This window comes from Aedes aegypti, chromosome 3 (assembly GCF_002204515.2).
Source record: "Aedes aegypti strain LVP_AGWG chromosome 3, AaegL5.0 Primary Assembly, whole genome shotgun sequence".
Classification (NCBI taxonomy): Eukaryota; Metazoa; Arthropoda; class Insecta; order Diptera; family Culicidae; genus Aedes; species Aedes aegypti.
The window spans coordinates 314,562,431-314,582,175 of NC_035109.1; the positions used below are offsets into that span (position 1 = coordinate 314,562,431).

General features: G+C 37.9%; 1 long non-coding RNA gene across 1 annotated transcript in view; it reads left to right on the plus strand.

Annotated features, from left to right (window-relative positions):
• LOC110678636 overlaps positions 1-19,745 on the plus strand; it is a 293,911-nt gene that overhangs the window by 213,271 nt on the left and 60,895 nt on the right. The window contains exon 3 of the long non-coding RNA XR_002501795.1: positions 4,260-4,315. This is a non-coding gene — a long non-coding RNA (uncharacterized LOC110678636). The remainder of the gene's footprint in view (positions 1-4,259; positions 4,316-19,745) is intronic.

Below are 19,745 nucleotides of genomic sequence, written 5' to 3' on the forward strand. Positions count from 1 at the left end.
TTAAGAAACAAAAATTTTGAAAATAAGATTTCTCAATTGGACCCTGGCTCTAAGCCCTTTTGGAAATTATCTAAAATTTAGAAAAAAAAACTTGCTATACAGTTTGAAAGTGCGCACAATTTTAATTTAGGACTTACTAGTCCAATTGAAAATCAAGTTACTCAGGAGTTCGAAAATATCCTCAATCAAGAGAACGTTTTCGAAAATGCCTGGGAGACTGATTTGCAAGAAGTGAGAACTATTATTACATAATTCAAAAATATGAAAGCTCCTGGCGATGATGGAATTTTCTACATCCTCATCAAGAATCATTTTTAGTTGATATATTCAACAAATGTTTTCAATTAGCATATTTTCCTGACAAATGGAAAAATGCTAAGGTTGTTCCAATTTTAAAACCAGACAAAAATCCTGCAGAAGCTTCTAGCTATCGCCCAATCAGTTCACTTTCCTCCATCAGTAAACTTTTTGAAAAGGTTATTGACTGTTTAACGATAAACTTGCGACGATCGATGCGCCACCATATTTCATATAACGGAGTTTATTAGAACTAACTTGGAGGTGATGATTTGGAGGTTATTTGGCAATTTGGAGGTTAAAATCACCTCCAAACACTAGCGATTTTGCGGTGGGATGTTGACGTTTGATCACGAATAGAAACACGTCTAGTTCGGTTGGTTGTCACTAAACTTTTGATCATTGTGTATTTCTCCTATTCAGTACAGGTCTGAATATCACCTTTATTCTCTTTTTTCTCTTCCTACTTTCTCGCCTTCTCAGGCTGTGAACCGTTTCACCAGTTCGTTTAACTTTTAGTTAAAATTTGACAGCTCGATAGTTATTTCCACTCCGGTTAGAAATAACCCTGCTCTGGAGCATGGTTAAACTTGACAGTTTGAAAGTTATTTTTTGCTCCCGTGAATTTGAGAATAACTAACCATCTGTCAACTTTGTTCTGAAATAACTACTCGACTGTCAAAGCTCAAATGGGTCGACTGCGATGTTCAATTTAACCATTTGAGGGGAAAATAACTATTGAAATGTCAAATTTTAACTAATAGTTAAACGAACTGGTGAAACGGTTCACAGCCTCAGAGCGAGATCTCAAGCGTTTGTTAGCGTTACCACAGTTATTTGTTTTAAAAGCTAGATAACTTTGGTCATACAGAATTATTTGTTTTATATGCTTCTTAATAGGTTATACTTCACTAAGGCCGTAAGCGTCCGTCGTATTAAACAAAACGGTTCTTTCATAGTCCTATTTGCAACTATAATGCCCACAAATTCATCTGTTTCAAACTGACTTGCGGAAATTGACTCGCAATAAGTCTACATATCTTGTCAATGAAGATGTTAATGCTTTAGTGGAACAATTCCTAAAGCAATTAAACGGCAAAATTTAATTTGACGGTAATACCCTGACCGTGATCTACGATTGATTTGGTCTTAATCGACTTTAGTCAGCTTTGTAGTAAACTCATTGTTGGGATTCCAATGATCAGATAATCTTAAGACTTAAGATTTAAGTATGTAACCACTAATTAGAGGAAAATCAAAGCTTTGTCTTAAGGATAAGCTTTTGATCTTCAAACAAATTCTCAGGCCAGCTATGTTGTGAACTGTATCAATATGGACTAACTGTTGTAATATTCGGAAGAAAGCTCTACAGAGAATTCAGACATAAATCGTTGCAATCTATCATTGCCACGATAAGTGCTCTATATATTTTAGGTAAGATTGAAATGCGTTTTTTTCTCATAGGAAAGTGTACATGAAATGGAAAAATGTTTAATATTATTTATTTTTATTAATGATGATCAGGATGTTTGTGTTGCCAAAAACAGAACACGAAGATATAAGAGATGAATATTATATTCAACATAATAATAATAAAAAGAGTAATAATATGTATTAATAATGATAGGAGATAATTTGAAGTGGTACAATGTTTATTTCTAAAACAAGGAAGGAGCAACGTTAGGTAAATTTATACCAGCGCCACATTGCTCGCTCGCATCTCAAATCCATTAACTGTAATATAAAACGATTTTTACTAAAATAATGAAAACTAGCTAATCCTGCGAAACAATCTAAACGGTGACAGATTACCCATCGTTAACTGCTAATGAATATTTCAAACCATCACTAATCATATGCATATCGATTATCAGCTTACAAATGATCGCCTACATACATTTGCTCAACGCTTGCACACATCCATCCGTTTTTGTCGAGGGTGGCACATGGGCAGCAAATGGAAGCGATTACAATCGGATAAAACCAACAACTATTTAGGCATTATAATAACAAGTTTCCCCGTGCCACCTTTGACCGCCGCGTGACATTTGATTCTATCGGGAGGGGGTTGACTTAAGCCTAGGGGAAGACGGGGTAAGACGAGCCACTTCCAGTTCGTCTTACCAAACCCATTTAATCTTCCAATAACTAATAAATAATACGCTCTCGGCTAGGGATTGCATATACAGGAGAAAGCGTTGTGTTTGGATGGGCATCTGATTCTTCCGAAAGTAGTGCGCTTTGCAAAAGAGGACCTCGTGATTATTGAGCTGAAATCGAATTGAAGTTAACTTGTGTGTCCATGAGTCCTCTCGTGATGTATGGGTAACGCGCCCTTTCTAGTTAACAGAGAGTCGTAAGTTCGATTCTCACCGAAAAGACGTGTAATTTTCTCGCAAATTTTACTTTATCCAATTGCAAATACATGTAAAGTTCAATTTTACGACAGTTGGTCTAACTCCAATTCGGCTGGTTAGCCGTGAACGATAAATCATTATTAAAAATCACTTTCGATCATGTTTGACGTTCACTTAATCGACAAAAAACGTCACAATGGTTTTACTTTTTAACACTGGGGTTGTTCCAATCTGACATATCGGAAGGGACACGGAAAACAAAACACACTCAAAACTTGAGTATAAAACAAGGGATGCGACAAAATATCAAGAACCGAAAAAAAATGTTTTTTAGACTTGAGCCATCGAAAACCATTTGAGTTACATATGTTTCTGGCCTAAACATATGCGTTTGGTATTAACATTGGAACAGGGCTTTAGGACTCGAGTTGCGACGCGGTGAAGCTGCTCAAATATGGATCTTCACAAGTTGGTCAATTTATTCTTGATAATGGCGTTTTTGCCCCGTCATCCCCTGCACCTGTCCACGTAACACTCCAAGTGCTAATGGCTCTATTGGATTACAGTCTCACAAGCTTTTCGAGAGATTCGGTTCGCTGCAGATTTTCCTCGCACCGATTGGAAAAGCGACCAAGTTGCGTGACGGTTCCGAGCACTTCTTGCGTTAAGGGGAGCAAGACCTTCCAAACGAGGATTTCTACACGCATATAGTCTCCCGGCTTTGGCCAAGTTCGAAAATAATCTGAGCAGCTTACGGAAAGTAGTTATTACTAGAAATGATCGATTTGCAAATAACACATATATCTACAACAGCAGCGTTCGTATTCCGTCGTTTCGGATTTTTCGAATGTCGAAGGGGACGTTTCTGTACACGCGTTCCGCACTCGGCAATGGGAAATGAATCATTTTATCTGGATCGGAATTTTGATATGAAGGATGACGGCGGGTGATGAAAAGTGGTCACGTGGCCGAACAATCGTTATTAAATTCACAAATTTTGCTGTTGCTGCCGGGGATGATGGCGCAAGATTAGGGCACATTAAGGAGCCCGGAGATGAATGGAGATGACAACGATGATTAGGCTCGTTGACGTATTTCGGGAAATGTGTAATATTTTAAATAGTCATAAGCAATACAGAAGATAGCGAATACTGTGAGTAATACAGATAGAACGTTATAAAATAGTTTGCGCCATCGAGGTCAAGAGCTGTTTATTCCTAAATGCATTTCCACAGTTATTAACTGAGAGCTTTTTTCACTTAAGTTGCCATTTTCGCAATCGTTATATTCTATGCCCAGGGAAGTCAAGGAAATTTCCTTTACAAAAAGAATCTGGACCGACCAGGAATCGAACCCAGACACCTTCAGCATGGCTTTGCTCTAACCTCTCGGTTAAGGTAGGCCCCCTTATAACGATTTTGATGATAATTTAGACGGTGTTTAATATTTTATCAACATCAATATTACAATATGTGGAAAACTTTTCTAGATATCCTTAAGATTAATATTTATCTCATCAATTCATTAAAAACATTATCAATTTATAAAAAACTCAAAACTCAAGATTCAGCAACTGAATTAAAATTATCCTATTTTCCTCCACAGATCTCACTCAACCATGGGAAAACGAATCTGAACAAATCGAGCCCCAGCAATAACAGGTAAGAAATCAATATCCCCCATTCAATTTCCTTTAATTCAATCAAGCTTCGTATTTCAATCGAATAAATCATTGAGAAAAAGAAAAGTTAAATCCCAACTGACGACACGTCCACTCCGCTCTTATTCTCTCTCATTGACATTCACAAGGACCCTCACCACCGCACCAACCGTTCATTCATGTGACAATCGATATTTTCCTCTTAATTACCTTCCCCCATCACGTCCGACAACTCCAATCGCATTTCAACAACATTAAAATGTATCCCCAAATGCCATTGGACGTGATACCCTTGTCCCCTTCCAACATTATACCTAATAAACCAGGGAAAGCAAATCGATATCTGTCAAACAATGTGACGAGGATCCATGTCTTGTTTTTTTTTTTGTCTTCCCAGTCAATGTCCTAGCACATTTTCGGTTCGCACATTTCTTCCCGCTCCACTTCTTCTACAAGAAGCAATCTTTCAAAAACGTCTCAGAGGAATAAGTAAGTACATGCATAATCATCATAAATATTCCTTGTTCGTCGGAATGCGACCGTTTGACGAACCGTTGACAGTGGGAAGCAAAAGACTACTACGGAGATTGGAGGTTTATTCTACATTGAAGTGCATCAGATAGTATAACAGCATGCATACCGACGGTATTTTGAAATCATCTTGAAAATTTAAAAGCGCCGAAAGGCTGTGGCATCAATTTAACCCTTTGGGGCCGGCGTACAAAAAAGGCTGTAAAAAAAGAACCAATGAACAAATGTATATACTGTCGTCGGCAAAGTTGTCCCAAATATACTCTTTTATCAGAGAAAAATATGAAGCATATGCCTATGACAACCTAGAACATCCTGAACATCCTGAAGTTTGGAAAATTGAACTATAAGTACATACGAAGCGTGAAATGCTGTTTGTGAACATAAATGATGTTCAGGCTAGATAATACAGAATTACTCTTTTAACGAAAACACTATTTCATTTGCTTTGCTATGTCCTGGGATGTTCTAGGACGTCCAAACTGTCCTGAAGCACACTCTTTGAAATCTACAACCGTAACAGTAATTGTTTGGGTTAAAAACAATAACATTACAAATTCAAATAGAATCTACCAACCTCTGAGAATCTCAAGAGCTATTTCAAGGAACGTTTGGGATATTCCAGGCCCTCCCAATTACCCTGGAGTTCAGAACTTCAGGTCTACACTTGCTCCAGTAGTTATTCTCGCTAAACTGAGTGAAGTTATATAATCTACAATGTTTACTGAACCTTGTCACGGATCAAAAGGCTACTTCAAAAAACGTTCGAGGTATTCCAGGCTCTCCAAATTACCCTGGAAATCTGAATTTCATGTCTACATTTATTCCAGTAGTATTTCTTGCTAAACTGGGTGAAGTTATATAATCTACCATGTTCACTGAACTTTCGCACGTATCAATAGGATGTTTTAAAGAACGTTTGGAGTATTCCGGGCCCTCCAAATTACCCTGGAGTTCAGAACTTCAGGGCTACACTTATTCCAGAAATTTATCTCGCTAAACTGAGTGAATTTATAAAATCTTTCCTGTTCACTAAACCTTCTCATGCATCAATAGGCTGTTTCAAGGAACGTTTGGGATATTATAGGTGCTCCAAATTACCCTGGAGTTCAGAACTTCAGGTCTACACTTATTCCAGTATTTTTTCTTGCTAAACTGAGTAAAGATATATAACTTACCAAGTTTACTGAACCTTGTCACGGATCAATAGGCTAATTCAAGGAACGTTTAGGGTATTCTTCCCCAGGACTTCAGAACTTCAGGTCTACTATTTTTCCAGTAATATTTCCTTCTAAACTGAGTGAAGTTATATAATCTACCATGTTCACTGAACCTTCTCACAGACCAATTGGCTATTTCAAGGAACGTTGGGGATATTTCAGGCCCTCCAATTTACCCTGGAGTTCAGAACTTCAGGTCTACCCTTGTTCCAGTAACTTTTCTCGCTAAAATGATCAAAGTTTTCCCTTTGGGGCCGGCACGGTCATTTATGACCGCAGTCGGAAAATGGCTGTATAAAAAGAACCAATGAATAAAATTTACTGTCTTCGGAAAAGTCCTTGCAAATATACTTACCTGTCAGGGAAAAATTTTAGGTGTATGCCTTAATGTCCTACTTGGCAACCTAGAACATCCTGAACATGCAGAAGTCTGACAAATAGAATAATTAGTATAAAAGTAGCTTAAAATGCCTTTTGTAAATACAATTGATGTTCGTACTTGATAATACATACCTATTATGTCAAGAAAAACGCTGCCTTTTCATGCCTTTTCATGTCCTGGGACATTCTTTGACGTTCAGACTATCCCGAAGCTCAATTCTCGAAATTTACAGCAGTAGTTGCTTGCGCTAGAAATAATCAGCGATGCCAGATTTCTTTGGAAATCATTCCGCAGACGAAAAGTGATAAGCGGGGGTTTAGGTTTATTTTAGGTTATTGTTGGGGCTATCTGGAAAAAATATACACTGTAAAAAAAAATGTTGTAGTTTTTATATATCGAAAATAAAGCTTAAAAATCAATTTTCTCAAAAATCGTATTTTTGATTTTTTTTTTATGTTGAAGTAGACAAAAAATGAAGTCTTTTGCACAGTGGGTCAAGATGGAGAAATCATGGACAAAAAAGTTATGATATTTTTTAAAAAAAAGGTGAATTTGTTGAAAATGGTCATAATAAACTTTTCAAATGTTTCGGTAGCAATTAGCAAAATTTTCTCATAAACCTTTTTTGTTGAAAATGTTGCGTACTTTCATAAAATCGGGTCGAAAAGCATTCAAAAAGTTTATTTAGACCATATTGAAAAATCAACCTTTTTTAAAAAAAAAATCATAACTTTTTGATTTCTCCATCTTGACCCACTGTGCAAAAGACTTCATTTTTTGTCTACTTTAACATATAAAAAAAAAATAAAAAAAAAACAATAATATGATTTTTGAGAAAATTGATTTTTTAGCTTTATTTTCGATTTATAAAAAATTACATTTTTTTACAGTGTTTTTTTTTCAGATAGTCCCAACAATAACCTAAAACTTTGCGGAAGACTCCAAACTGATCGGACAAACCGTTTCTAAGTTATACAGTTAACTCTCCCTTACTCGATATTCAAGGGACCATCGAGTTAGGGAGGTATCGAGATACAGAACACATATTTTTCAAATATTAAACTTTTTATTATTTTAACAAAATACGTTCAAAATAGTTATTTTAACGTGAAAAACATTACAATTTTTCCATATTTACCTATGTGACACTTTTTCACCGATCTGCAAAAATTAAAAATTTTAGCACCCAGAAATTGGCAGTAAACCTTAATTTTACTAGCAATTTAACCATAATAATCAAATTCAAGAAATTTATTAACATTTGGAGGACATTTGGAACTTTTCATGAAAATATCGAGTTAGAGAGGTGAACTTACTTGGAAAACTGAAACAGATAGCATCGAGTTAGGGAACATCGAGTTAGAGAGGTATCGACTTACAGAGGTATCAAAGCATGCTAGATTGAAGGGACCGCGCATTCCATCGAGTTAGGGGAAAAATCGAGATACAGAATATCGAGTAAGGGAGAGATGACTGTATTATAATGACCGAAAATTGAAAATTATATCATAATTTTGTATTAAAATCGCTGTATCTTTAAAATGGTAAAAGTTAGCCTGATTTTTCCGTATACCTTTTTTGTTGTAAATTTTGCGTACTTTCATAAAATCGAGTTTAAAAATATTTAAAAAGTTTTTTATGACCATTTTCAAAAATTCACCTATTTTCAAAAAATCATAACTTTTTTGTCCATGATTTCTCCATCTTGACCCACTGTGCAAAAGACTTCATTTTTTGTCTACTTTAACATATAAAAAAAATCAAAAATACGATTTTTGAGAAAATTGATTTTTAAGCTTTATTTTCGATATACAGTGGGATTCCGTTTTTGGCATGCTCCATTTTTGGCACCCCCCGATTTTGGCAACAAAATGGATCCGTTTTTGGCAACATTTTTGAATACCTTTGAAATTTGTTATTTTTTTGTAATTATTATCGTGCCTGTTCCTTTAGTCATTTGAATAGCAGGTCAACTACACACCGATTACATTTCAGCGCTCCATTTTCGTGGATATTATACTAAATCTCACCAACTAATGGATCCCGTATGCGCTTATTTGCTTCGGGATGGTCATTGGTCATGCATTCACAACGTTTCATGAGTCCACCAATCTCCACTACCATCTCAAATAGAGACCAATTTTTTTTCTTAGGCATCCATACTGAGTGACCAGCCCACTTAAGTCTGTTAGTAGGTGATACACTACAGAAAACACTAGTCTTCAGATTTCAAACAGTTTGTTTGAACAAAGCACAAGCACCGACATAAAAGCAACAAAAAGTCTATGACTCACACAGAGTTATAATCATAAATTTTGTCTCACCTTTTAGGCTCACTGTTCTTATTATCAAGGAGTTGAATATATTGCGTATGTAAAAACACACCGCATTAATGGATATAAATACAGCAAAATGTCGTATATCATAATTGTAGAAGAATCAACATATAATCCATAAAAAAGAGCGCATATTTTACTATATTGTATATTATTTTTTAAGAATTCCAATGTGCCATTTATTACCGGCACCATGACAAATGCGAACGCAGTCCAAACTACTCTTTATTCTAAAAATATAATTGAAGCAAGCAAAAATACGATTGAGAGTGATTTCATTTATTTTTTCGTGGTATTAGTTTGTATATTGATCTTTCTGCTACAACTATTTAGAGCTACGTTCCTTCTTTGTTAAAGATTCTGTAAGACGTTATACATATTTGTTAAAAGACGATCCAGAATACTATACAAGATTTTTAATCAAGGATACGGGTCTGAACATAATCAAAATATTCCTTACGAGCTAGGTCTATGAGTTTCCTAACTGTAGCCTAGAAAATTCTTTGGGGATTCTTAGGGGACTTCTCAGAAAACGGATTATTTAGGGTGTCTGCAGATTCCTAGAGGCCACTGGATGTTTCTTGTGGGATCCCTAAACTCTTAAGATTTCTAGGGCGTCCTGTAAATTCCTTGCGGGATAATGTGGATTTCTAGTGGTATTTTGAGTATTTCTTACGAAATCTTGGGGATTTCTAAAAGGTTCCCAGAGAAATTTAGGGAGTACTCGTGGTAGCCTAAACATTTGTTATTTTGAAAATTTTCATCGGAGACTTGAGAATTTTCAGCAAAAGAATTCTAGACGATATCCTGCGGATTCCTAGCAAGATGCTTCAGAGACCTAGCGGTTTTCCTATAAATTACTTATGAGCACCTGAAGATTCCTATCAGGTTCTTTAGGTTCCTCCTGATATAAATTTTCCGTTAATTTCATAAGGTAGGTGTAAAACATATTATTTACGTATCTTGAGAAGTAGTTGTTTATGTTTGCCCTTTTGTTTGCAATCAATTATTCATTATGAAAAGCTTAACTTTATCAGGAACATAAATTAGAGGAGCAATTCTAAACTCATCAAATTTTGTCAAATTTAGCTTTGGCCTTGAAGTTAAACTGATTTATTATGTTTATTAAATAAAAACAAAATAATCCCGTTTTGCAATACCCAGCGCTTTTATTTTGCAAATATGTCTTACTAAGAATGCAGTAATACATTTTTTTTTTTTCATTTTCCCTTCAGAAAATGGCCAGTTCTTGAATAAAAGACACTTATGCGATTATTGATGTCACATAGCTCACTCATACAAATAGTACTATAAAACTTCTAAAAAATCATTGAAGACGATGAGGCTTAAAAAGTATGTAGAACGTTTTCCAAAATAAAACATTACGGGGTTATAGATTCACAGCATACCTAGTAGAACCCTTCGGAATACTGCTTCGAAGTGAACCGTTCCGAAGTCTCGATTTGATATGGCTCCACAAAAATGATGCAGTAGCACTCTAATCATGTTTTCGAAACCAATAGTTGAAAATAAAATATTAAATATGGGTTCCGATTTTGGCACGGTTCCGTTTTTAGCAACTGAAAATTTCGATTTTGTTGCCAAAAACGGAATCCCACTGTATAAAAAATTACAACATTTTTTTTACAGTGTATATTTTTTTCCAGATAGTCCCAACAATAACCTAAAACTTTGCGGAAGGCACCAAACTGATCGGACAAACCGTTTCTAAGTTATAATTTTTTGAAAATTATTAAGGATTTTTTTCTTAGGCCCTTCTCAAAAGTAAGGCTAGAGTCAAAATGGCGAGCCAATGATGCAAAAAGGCATTTTTGGGCATAAAGAAAGCATGTGCAAAATTTCATCCAAATCAAAAAATATAAAAATGAAATTTGGGAAAGTCGTCATTTTCTGTGGAACCGCTCTTGAGGCTCGTATACCAGCAGAAAATCAATCCTAAACGGATTTACCCTAGAAAACTCCTATGCCGATATTGTAGCAGGTAGCTTCATCTGCTCACCTTCAAATTGTCTTCCTATCGATAACCGTTATAATTGTTTTAAATCATATCGAAAAACCCCTGCCGCCACTTCTATGCCGTCTCTTCATTAACTGATAATTCCAACAAAAATTCATCAGAAAATGCACCTACTTCTTGTGAAATGTCTGCCTCTGATTTTGATTATCTAACTAAAGAATTGAATCAAATGATTGATGTCCACGGTGTGTTTTGTAGAGCAAATTCAAAACAAAAAATTCGGCATGTCTGAAATGTTGACACAAGAAAACCATGATTTTCCCCTTCATTTGCAACCAAAACGAAAATAATCGGTCGGGGGGTCTAGAACATTTTTTTTTTCAATTTTTTTTTACGGATTTTAAGATATAACTTAACCTTAGTAAGGACCTTGGGTCGTTTTGGACCCATTTCAAAATTCAAATCATTGTAACTTTTGATTAAAATAACCTATCAATTTGATGTTTTCTGACAATTAGGTATTTTTTTTGTGTGAACATTAATTTTTGCTGAAACAAAAGTTTTGAATGGCCTCTTAGGGAGCTTCCATAAAATAAAAGTTACAAATTGTGACTTAGGGTCGTTTACGACCCGAAAATTCAAACAGCTCGAAAAAATCAGTGTGTTGACGGAATTCAATTCTGTTGGGCTGAAATGAAAGGCACACATGTTGATTTTCGGAAACCCATTCGGAGATTCGGAATTGCGTCACTGTGGCCACCGGGAACCTGCTACATCTGAAAAAAGTCCCTTTAGAGACCCTTACTTTGACAACCTGTAGTATCGTAACTAAACAAGCAATCTGAAGCGTCCTCATATTGTTGAATAGGTATTAACGTGGACTGTAAATAGAAATTCGCAAATCATTTAATTATTCATACCCGGTACCGGAAATCCGGAACATCCGAAAAGTAAGTTTCAATCGCAGTTTTGTGTATGTGAATAGTACCGATGCTATTCGGTTGATGGATATTTTGTCATAAAATTTCTCTGTAATAAGGAACCAATTACCGGTGCACATCCCTTGAAAAACTCGGTCCAGTATGGTCCATGCGGAACCGGTTGAGACCCGGAAGGTAGCCAATCTGGACAATTCGATGAAATTACTCGGATTGATGCCAAAAAACCAAATGAATTGTGTCCAACTCATAACGATTTGTTATGTGTGAATGTATTTTGCCAAAATAATGAATTGATGGTTATTCTGGTCCTTTTGGAGCACCGGAATGACCACCGGAAAACCCGTAATATGGGACCACTAAGTTTTAGCACCAAAACTAGGCATGCGACGGCTCAAACTTCATGATTTTCAATCCCTGTGGCTCTTCTAATTCAATTATAGCGCCAACTCAAACGTCTATTGATAGGAGATTAGCATCAAAAGTCGTTCGAGCTTACTCTTTGACAAGTTTCGAACACAACAAAGCTTTACAAAATATGGTAGATCTGCTGGATATAAATAGCAAACAAGTCTGTATGCACTAAAGTTCACCGTTTATGGCTCCTCTTTTGGTGTAATCGGAGACTTTTATGATTCACCGGATATTTTTGTTAAAGCTTTGTATGATTTTGTTGTTAAGCTAGCAAAATCGTAAAGTTACTGAGTAACATTTTCAAAGCTGATTGAATTTATTTGATTTATGAATTAGTATACAACGTACGTACGTACGTACAACTCTAATAAAACTATGCTAAAACTGAACATTACAGCACTTATTGAGAATTCGGGGGCTTTGTGGCCGTGCGGTTAGCGGCGTCAGTCGTTTGGGCGTATTGTGCTACGAAGTGTGGGTTCGATTCCCGCTCCAGTCGGTGAAAACTTTTCGTCAAACGAAAAAATCATCACTGGCCTACTGGGTGTTTCGTGTTGTCCGTTGCCTAATTTTAGTGATTCTTCAGTCTGTGCAGCCTTTGGCTGAAGACGGTGTAAATTGTCTTTAAAATTCCAAGCAAAATGTTACGATCACACGATCAATCTCTCACAGGTAGATTTGTTATGAATGAAACCTTTCGATGTTTGTATGAATTCATTTGCACTTTTTCTACCATCGATTTAAAAAGGAACTGTATTTTCGTCAGCATTATTATTAATATTCTTATCTTTATTCACGAGATTTTCAGCCCTAGACTGGCTGCTAATCTGAGAATATTTGTCGGCAATTCTGTTTCTTTTACCATCGCAAAAAAAGCAATGCTCTGTCAATTCCTACAATAAACACATGGACAATAGTGTCAACATTGCATTGCTATTGCAATTGGGTTGGAATATTGTGAACAAATGTGAACTTGTCAATTTTCTAGAATCTATGACATACATATGGCAAAAGATCGAAGAGGAATAAAGAGGGGATAATAGGTCAAAAATCTTCTTGCAAAAATGATTTAATTTCCCATAATGCAAATCACTGACAACCTTTGGTCGTTTTGCATTTTCGACCCTTTGTCTTGTCTTCCTTTTGTCTCTCGACTTATTGTCCTTTCGATCTTTTGTCTTTTGATAGCTTGTTCCTAAACCAAGTCAGAAAGATGAATATTGCTCTTGAGTTACAAATAAAATTTGAAAAGAGGTTGTTTGACATACTTAGTTTTAAAAGCAATGCAAATTTCAATAATGGATGAAAGCAAAAGAGAGGCAACACGAAAATTTAAATTTCGGCCTCGGTCTGTAAATTTTTAAGCTGTCTAGAATATAATCTACATGATATTGAAACTAGATTTTTGCAAAATTATCATCTAAATCCGTTTAAACAGTTCACCTCACCAAAATTTATTAATTTACGGTGCATTCAAAATGATATTACAAACAACTATTTTTTTTAAAAAATGCACTAGACCCCCCGATGGATTATTTTCATTTTAGCAGCAAATTAAAGAGGAAGGCCTTGTCTTTCATTGGTCCAAATTTGAGACATGCCGATTTTTTTGTTATAAAGTTACATGAAAAAGACACCGTGTGTCATGTTCAAAGGCACCACAATGGCTGAAGCAGTACAAATTTACTAACAAAATTGTTAGCCGATTACGTTTTAATGGGTCCAAATATTGTTTTAAATATTTTAAATTGGAATGCTCGTTCTTTGGATGGTAGAGAGGACAAGCTGTTTAATTTTCTAACAGCACTCAAATAGCAGTTATTACTGAAACTTATTTGAAACCTGGATCCAAACTCAAAAGAGATCCAACTTTTTTTTATCGTAATGATCGACGGAATTGCAGGCGTATGAAACATCGAGTTTTTTCGTCATTTGAAACTAAAGTTTTTGAAACGTTGGGTGTTTCTATTGAAACACAGCTTGGTAAATATACTTTCAAAGCTGCCTATTTGTTTCAAATTGACTTGTGCAAATTGACTCGCAACAAGTCGATTTTTTTTTGTCATTGGTGAATTTAATGCAAAACATCGCTGGAATAACTTCCAACGGCAGAATTTCATTTGATGAGGACATTTCCCAATTCAATACTCTGAAAGCCTTAATTGTTTTTTCTCCTTTAGATTGCTCCAAAAACTCTTATAAATATTCTTATTACTCAAAACCAATCCAATTGTCATAGCGCGTACTGCCCATCGAAAGCCTTCAACATTCGCCTCAAAAGGCAGTTAATAATTCCACGCCAATCCCACACCCTTTCCACTGCAATGCCTAATTTAATCGTCATCAACGAATGTAATCACACTACTGTGTCCTAGCCCAACCAATCGAACACACATTAGTTATGGAAATCAAACAGACTTCTCGCCGTATACCTCTGGCATTCCTCGGGTTCCGATCCCACTCTGATCCTGATTGGGAAACTCCCTCCACCCCTACCTATGTTCATGTATATGGAGCAGCAAACAAACTGTCATAAATTATTTCGCCCTGATCGGCAATCCACGCGTTCAAATGTCAAATGCATTTTAGTCAGCCTTTTAGTGCATCACCCGAGCCGGATGTGATTTCAAAATCTCATCAATATGATATCAAATATTGTTTTCTTATAACATATTGATAACAGTATTTGATAACTATTTTCTTGATCTGTATCAAACTTCAAAATCTGACATCATTGTGATATTCTCCTATCCAAATTGAAATTAAGGAAAATTAATTTTGAAACTGTGCTAACAAAATTTGTTATTAATCTGATTATTTCCATACAAAATTTCAATATCACACATAAAAATAAGGGGACGGACCTGGTGTAGGGGTTAGAATACACGCCTCTCACGCCGAGGACCTGAGATCGAATTCCATCCCCAAGTTAGCCACTTATGACATTTGAAGTTATAGTGACAACTTCCGTCGGAAGGGAAGTTGGTCCCGAGATGAACTAGCCCAAAACTAAAAATCTCGGTAATAAAGATAGAAAAAAAAAATCAAAATAGGTTTTCAATCAGTTCTTATCCCCAGCTCGGGCAGTCCTCTTTTGTAATTCCAGCCCATGTAGAGCAGTTGGAGATGTAGGATGAATGCAAAGGCCCAGGGGGGTCACAACAGTAAACAGTGCAGCAGTATGCAAATTTTCCTGCCAATTTTACCTCCCCTCCCACAATGCAGGTAAATCGAACGAACGATCGGCTGTCCATATGCATTACACACGGTATTATATTAATAAATCGAGTTGTAAACAAATATCATAACGAAAATATTTATTCCCGCTTCGATTTATTATTCATGTGTGGGACGCTGAGTGTGTTGGATGATTGGGACGACATGACGTGGTTTATGATGCCGTGGGCAGTTGGCTTCGTCAGTAAATACTATAGAGGCTACCTTTTTCTGACCATTATAAATATGACCGGAGAGGAAATTATGTCACCAATGCTTTATCAAACAGGCGTAGAAGCATTTTGACTGAAACCAGTGGCGCGGGAAGTGGGTAGGACAGGTAGGACATGTACTACGCACGGAAAATACCTGGACAGTCAAAGGATTGTCCTACCCACGATTCAACAAAAAACAAATCAAAACAAAATTTCTGAAGAAGCCGGAATTGTTTGTCCGTATCGCGTGGAATCCGACGAAGATCGAAGAGCTCGCGGTATTTTGGAGAAAACTACTAAGTGCATCGGTTTGAAACCGGCCTTTTGTGGCGATGAAATTCGAATGCCGGATAGTCACGCCATGGCCTTTCGGCGTATGCAGAACTTAGAGCAGCGCTTCAAAAGGAATCCTGATTTGCAGGAAAAGGTAGCCCGTGCCATCGAAGATTTCGTCGAGAAGGGCTATGCTCATAAAACGTCAACTGATGAGCTTCGTCGCAGCCAATCAGTATAGGAGTGGTTCTTGCCATTGAACGTAGTTGTGAACCCGAAGAAACCGGGGAAGATTCGGTTGACATTGGACGCAGCCGCCAAAGCAGGCGGAACATCTCTCAATGACATGCTGCTTAAGGGTCCAGACATGTTGGTCTCTTTACTGGATATAATCAACCACTTCAGAGGACGACGAATCGGATTTGGAGGCGATGTGAAGGAAATGTTTCTTCAAATCCGAATTCGCCAGCCAGATACACGATTCCAGAAGTTCTTGTTCCGGCAGGATCCATCCAAAACTCCCGATGTCTACGTCATGGACGTCCCCTATCTTTTGAATAAAGTACGACCTACCTATGCGCTTGATCATCTTACAGTGTGTCATGAGCTTCTATGACCCTGTAGGATTCCTTTCTCATTTTCTGGTGCATGGCAAAATTATTATCTAGGAAACCTGGAGGAGTGGAACGGACTGGGATGAGCCATTAACGGACAATATTTTCGATAGGTGGCTAAGCTGGACAAGAATTCTCCCAGCTATCGAGACTGTGAAGGTTCAACGGTGTTTCTTCGGCGACGAATCTATCAAAAACATAACTTCGGTACAGCTGCACATTTTCTCAGACGCCGGTGACGACGCCTACGGTTATGTAGCATACCTGCAGTATCGAGTAGTGGGAGAAGTTCGTTGCGCTCTGGTAGGCTCCAAAGCGAAAGTTGCGCCACTGAAGCTGACCTCAACACCTCGATTAGAACTGGAAGCCGCAGTGATTGGGGCAAGGATGATGAATACTCTGCTGGCTTCCTTACCTGTTTCGATTCAGGAACAATTTCTTTGGGTAGATTCCATGACGGTTCTCTCCTGGATTCGGTCTGACAGCCGAAAATATAAACCGTACGTGGCGCATCGTATAGCTGAAATTTTGCACTCGACAGACATCAACTCATGGAGGTACGTTCCATCGAAAAAGAATGTTGCCGACGACATGACGAAGTAGGGACCGGGAACTATGATGGATGCGGATGGAAGATGGTTTAACGGACCGCCTTTTCTATATCAAGCGGAGGAATTGTGGCCAGAGCAACCAAAAACTAGAGCGACTGTAACCGAGGAGATCAGACCATGCTATCTACTCCACCACGTTGGCATCACGCAACCTATTATTGATGCCTCACGCATTTCAAACTGGAAAGTACTCTTGAGAACGGTAGCACTAGTGTATCGCTTTGTTTCGAATTGTAAGCGCAAACGTTCCGGACAATCTATCGAAGCGGTAAGAAGCGCCAAATCCAGGAAATCGACCTTACCAGCCGTACTGGTGGAAATACGACAGGAAGAGTTAGCGAAAGCGGAACGTTTACTGTGGAGGATCGTTCAAGCCGATGCTTTTCCAGATGAAGTGAAGATTTTGAAAAGGAATAGGGATCTTCCTCCGGATCAGTGGATCTCCATCGACAAGTCGAGTAAACTGTACAAAACATCGCCATTTTTGGATGATGGCGATGTTATCAGAATGGAAGGGAGAACCGCTGCAGCGGTGTTCACCGCGATGTGTACTCGATTCCCTGTTATATTGCCGAGGAATCATATCATTACATCGAAGATTTTGGAGGATTACCACGTTCGGTATGCGCATGGATCAAAGGAAACCGTGGTAAATGAAGTACGACAGGCTTATTTCATTCCTAAGCTACGTACAGCTGTCGGAAAGGTCATCAACAACTGCCTGAAATGCCGACTTCGGAAAAGCAAGCCAATGGTACCGCGTATGGCGCCCCTCCCTGTTCAGCGAATGCAGCCTTTCGTGCGTGCCTTCAGTTACGTAGGGCTCGATTACTTTGGGCCGATCGACGTTACTGTAGGAAGACGCAAGGAAAAACGTTACGTAGCACTGTTCACTTGTCTGGTCGTGCGAGCTGTCCATTGTGAGGTGGCGTATAGTTTAAGCACTGAGTCGTGCAAGCAGGCAATCCGTCGATTCATTCGGCGACGTGGTTCTCCTGTCGAGATATTTTCAGACAACGGTACGAATTTTCAGGGGGCAAGTAGAGAGCTTCGTGATGAGCTGGAGAGAATTGATCGAGATTGTGCAGAAATACATTTACGGATACAAACACGAAGTGGACCTTTAACCCGCCGTCTGCTCCTCATATGGGCGAAGTATGGGAGCGAATGGTCCGTTAAGGAAGCAATGGCAGCATTAAGCGATGGACGGAGGATGAATGATGAAATTTTAATAACGACCCTGGCCGAAGCTGAATATCTTGTCAACTCTCGTCCGTTGACGTATTCTGGAACGGAGGACGCTGAACTGGATGCTATTACTCCGAATCACTTTCTCCTTGGCAGCACTTCGGGACAACACCTACCGTTCCAAGTACCAATATCTGTGGCAGAAGAGTTAAGGAGCAGTTATAAGCGTTCTTTGGCATTGGCGAACGAATTCTGGAACAGATGGTGCAGAGAATATTTGCCGACATTGAATCAACGGAGTAAGTGGAACGTTGAAAGCAGATCATTAAAGGCAGGAGACTTAGTCTTCGTCATGGATGATGGTAAGGGTGCTGCAGGAGTCCGAGGCATAGTTGAAGAGGTTTTTGCTGGAGCTTATGGACGAGTGCGCCAAGCTGTGGTACGAACGAATGGAGGGATCTTTAGGCGACCGGCTGCTCGGTTAGCGGTTCTTGAAATAGCTGATAAACCTGGCCAAGCTTCAGACCAGGGTTTATGGGCTGGGGAGTGTTCGGATAAACGGGAATGAACGGCAGATGTGCTATATGATTGCGAATTTTTTATATTGAATTGTGTCGAGAAATTATTGAATTTAAAGGCTGATAGGATTAGATTAAAGTTGGATAAACCATATGAACTGTAAAGTTAGGCATTACTGTAACCCATTGTTGGCTGATCATAATTCCACGGTTATTTTGTCGCTTAAGGGTAGGACTTTCGGGCAAAAGCGTTGTGAGGTCGTACGTGGGATTGTCAGTAAGGAGAAAAATTAATCTTTGATCGAAACACCAAAAATCGCTTCACAGAAGTTTTTCTACCCACTCAAAGTCCGAACACATTCCCATGCAATCTTCAAAAGTCTATTTATGTTTTTACACCTGTTAATACTGAGTCTATGACACTACCCCGAACGCCACTACCCCGAACGCCACTACACCGAAAGCCATTACCCCGAATGGGTCATTAAACCGAACGCCATTACCCCGAATGGATAACATTTTGAGACATATTCTAGTTAGAGAGTGGGGAGATAATTGTACGATTCGTTTTGAGTATTTCACGAGTTTGGCTAAAAATTATATTTTTCAAATATCAGAAGATTAAAAAGCAGCTAATTGTTCAGCAAATAATTTTTACACACTAAGTTTTGTCCTCTAATTCACACAGCCACATTGCAATGCTCTGAAGAACAGCCTTTTTGGAAAAGAAGGGTGAATTTATTATGAGAAGGATAGCTATAATATGTACAAAATTAGGATGTAGTAAAGTCTCTTATTGGACGTCGGTAGCCACTTCCTTTACTCATTTTATAGGTGTCGAGCATTAAGATTAAGATGTTCTTAAAGATTTTGTTTCGTAAACGATGGTAATGGAAGTTCACCCTGAGATAGTCGGTGCAAAAGTTGTTCTATGGAACCCGCCTAAAAAACAACCTAATAGACGACCGTTCCGCTATCGCACTTGTACACTTGTACA